Raw genomic sequence first — 4,200 nt, 5'->3', positions numbered from 1 at the left:
TGTGCCGACGTTTCCAGGGACGAAGGTGCCAAGGACCTATGACCTCGATGAAGGAGGACGCAAACGCCGGTTTCGACCCCTAGCCGAATGCCGATGGCTGCTATTCCTTCGTATGGAGGCGTGTCAATTCCAATGGCTGGTTCCACGTGGAACGGTGGGGTAGTGGAACGCCTCAAAGGAGTGCGTTCTACCCTCCTTTCCAACCGCCAATGCCGTCGACACCTGGATGGGCTGCAGCTGGAACGATTCCCGCGTGGTCTGCTGCGTCTGCGCGGCAGACACCTGCAAGCCCCAGAAGCGGAACGTACGGATTGCCGTTCCAGAGAACGTCTCCTATGCCTGTTGCGACGCTCCAGGGACGAGGGTACCAAGGACCTATGACCCCGAGAATGAGGACGCAAACGCCGGTTTCGACGCCTAGCCGAATGCCGATGGCTGCTATTCCTTCGTATGGAGGCGTGTCAATTCCAATGGCTGGCTCCACGTGGAACGGTGGGGTAGTAGAACGCCTCAAAAGAGTGCGTTCTACCCTCCCTTCCAACCACCAATGCCGTCGACACCTGGATGGGCTGCAGCTGGAACGATTCCCGCGTGGTCTGCTGCGTCTGCGCGGCAGACACCTGCAAGCCCCAGAAGCGGAACGTACGGATTGCCGTTCCAGAGAACGTCTCCTATGCCTGTTGCGACGCTCCAGGGACGACGGTACCAAGGACCTATGACCCCCGAGAATGAGGACGCAAACGCCGGTTTCGACGCCTAGCCGAATGCCGATGGCTGCTATTCCTTCGTATGGAGGCGTGTCAATTCCAATCGCTGGTTCCACGTGGAACGGTGGGGTAGTGGAACGCCTCAAAGGAGTGCGTTCTACCCTCCCTTCCAACCGCCAATGCCGTCGACACCTGGATGGGCTGCAGCTGGAACGATTCCCGCGTGGTCTGCTGCGTCTGCGCGGCAGACACCTGCAAGCCCCAGACGGTTTCTTCTTGAGTTTGCCTTTTGCTTTTGAGAGAAAAGCATACTCAAGAAGAAACCGTAGTTGCGGTTTGCCTTTTGCTTTTGAGAGAAAATCATACTCAAGAAGAAACCGTAATTGCGGTCGAGGTAATAAGGGAAGTAACAAGAGTTTATTCTGCTTTCTGCTACTGTCCAGAATACCAGCGCAATTACGTTACAGGGTTATGAGCCCAACGACGCGGAACAGAGGAATCGGAGACTCAGTAGCCAAGAAAGCGGAGGTGGAATGGAATAAAGATGGCCGTCCAGTGAATTGGAATGGACGCAATTGGCCTCGTTACAAGCGCACCATAGTGCGATACCTGACTTGCTACAAAGTAGAGGATAATGGCTGGCGTTTGGACGACATCTGTGACGGTAGTACTGAGTACCGAAACACCAATGGTAACGAGGAGGAGCAACGATTCATGCGGCAAGACCAGTTACTCGCTAAGTTGATTGCAAGTTCACTGTCGTGCACCCTCGCCCAGCAAGTAATGCGGTTTGACTACGGGTCGGACATGTGGAACTACTTGGCTACGCGCTTTGAAGGGCGTGAAAACAAGATGACTACGCTGTACACACAACGTGGCGTTCGTCAGAAGCTCGAAGGTGCATACATGTCGGCCAGGTGCAGACGTTGGCCGCAGTAACGGTGGCAAGCCGATGCCAAAGTACCAGAATCGTAACAAGGACAAGACTACCATAAACAGCGGTGGCAGTCAAAAGTACTCGAGGTACTTCAAGAGAAGAACCGACGAGCAGCAGCGGCAGTATGCAGAAGATCGAGAGAATAAGAACTGCTTTGGCTGCCATCAGCCGGGGCACACTCGAAGAAGCGGCCCAGAAGAGATGAAGCCAGAGCCGGAGAGCCTAAGTGGTAGTAGTGTCGGTAACGTCCGCAACCATGCCAGCTTCACTCTTTCGTCGGGGGTGGCTAGCCGCGAACCACAAAGACCTGCGCAAAAGCAGGAGGAACGCGCCTACGCACGAGAAGCTTTATAGTCGGAGAAAGGCACTGCCAGGTACCAAAAGAAGCTAGAATACCAGCCGGAGACTTGGGTGCTCGACAATGGAGCGACACAGCATTTGGCCGGAGATACGAGATACTTTGTCAACTACCGTGATCTAACGCTAGAAGAGCTACAGCTCATGGCTACAACGGCAAGAGTACTCCAGTCGGCATAGGATCAATTGACCTATGGGTCAATGTTAACGACGATCCAGTAGTTCTTCGTCGAGAACGTATATTATTCGCCACAACGGACTAATTTGCTCTCCCAGTCGGCGGCAACGGAGCAAGGATTCCAAACCTCGTATGACGACTCGACGAGAGAATACACGTTGAATATGAATGGTGAAGTAGCACTTAAGGTGCAGGTACAACCGGCTAAGCTGTGGACGTTCACAGCAGACAACTCATTCTTACCAGGGATAACGTCGGAGGAATACCAGCCAACGCCAAAGCCAATGATCAACTACGCAATTAGTGATGGCGTTGCAGACTTGCAGAGCTAGCACGAGCGACTGGGCCACATCTGCCCTCGATTTGTGAAGCAAATGGCCGATCAAAACTTGGTCGAAGGGATGATGTTGAGAAAGAGGGACTTTGACATGTGTGAAGCCTGTCAACTTGGAAAACAACGCGCAAAGACACCATTGAAACAACTAGATCGTGGAGTCAAACGACGAAACCAGTTAGTATTTGCCGATCTGCTATTTCCGCCAAGTCACTACAATTGTACGCGTTTCAAGGCAGAACTGGTGATAATGGACGCTCACACGAGGTTTACAACGATTTATCCGGTGCAGACAAAGCAGAAGAAAGAAATTAATTCACTGATGAAGCGATATGTCGTTTGGGCTGAGAGGCAATCACCCGAATGCAAGGTGAATGAGATCATTACAGACGGCGGTGGTGAGTTCGAGAATGGACAGATCACAACATGGTACCAGGAATACACACCGTCATATCACCCAAAACATCTCGGCTGAACACGGTGGAGCGTACCCATCAGACGATAGCTGGCGTGATGAAGACAATGATGAAGGAATCGGGTTCCCGACGTCATTTTGGATCGAAGCACTGTATTATGCAGTGTATCCTAAGAATCGATCACTCTCAAGTTCAACTAACTGCACGCCGTACGAAGGAATGTGGGAAAGACGCCCAGATATTCACAACATTAGGAAATTCGGAGCTCTAGTCTACGCACACACGAGGGTTGGGCCGTCACATCACAAATTTGCCGACAGCTGCAAGATTGGATTTGTGCTCGGCTATCGTGATGGAGTTCTTGGATGTAAAGTCTATTTTCCTGCAGATGGTTCAGTATTAATTGCTGGAGAAATCACTGCCAACGAACGAGTACTATACAAAGATCGACACCACACTGATTTTGGTCGAAGCGTAAGAGACTGGGTACTAGCTGAGCGACCCGATTTCACAAGCACAGGCCGTCATGATTACGACTTACCAGTCGTCGGGGGGAGTGACGGAGATAGCAGCAATGATACCGTCAGTAACGAGCAACATAGCTCAAGATCTGGTGGACCAAGCGTTAAAGGACCGTCATGGCTACGAAAACCGCTACCAAGCTTTGAAAACACCATGGCGGTGCCTCCTGAGGTGAATCGTCGAAAACGAGTTAGTGACAGTATGAAACGCATCAGATTTGCTGCCGACGATGAAAGTGAACCAAATACTAGCACGTGTCAGGAGACAGTGGACTCGAGTTTGGAAGAGGAATCAGATGATCTTGACCAAGAAGCTGAAGAACAATTTAAATACGCAGAATTGATAGCAAGATCGCTGCTCGACGACGTGGATGAGAATTCACTTAGTGATGGAAGTGAAGATGGTGCTGAAAAGGAGAAGAAACAGCACTTAAAGAGGGGTATGGAGGTGTTTGCGGAACCTGAAGAAGAGGATTTAACTGCTGACGAGATGCAAGTGTAAGCTGCGCTAATCGCTATCGCACTTATTACAGAGACGCCTACGCAGCCACAGCAACGCACATGGCACATTTCGGAGGTAAAAGTTCCAAGAACAGTATCCCAGGCGATGAACGCACCCCAGAGAGCTGAATGGTGGAAAGAAATGGAGAAAAAAGTGTCAGCAATGGTTGAAAAGACGTACTTGAGTTGGTTGCGGAGACGGACATTCCAATAGGAATGAAAACACTCGAGACGATGTGGCGATTTCAG

This window comes from Phytophthora infestans, genomic scaffold, assembly GCF_000142945.1.
Source record: "Phytophthora infestans T30-4 supercont1.6 genomic scaffold, whole genome shotgun sequence".
NCBI lineage: Eukaryota > Oomycota > Peronosporomycetes > Peronosporales > Peronosporaceae > Phytophthora > Phytophthora infestans.
The sequence above is the reverse complement of the archived record's forward strand: the minus strand, read 5'-3'. Positions refer to the sequence as shown.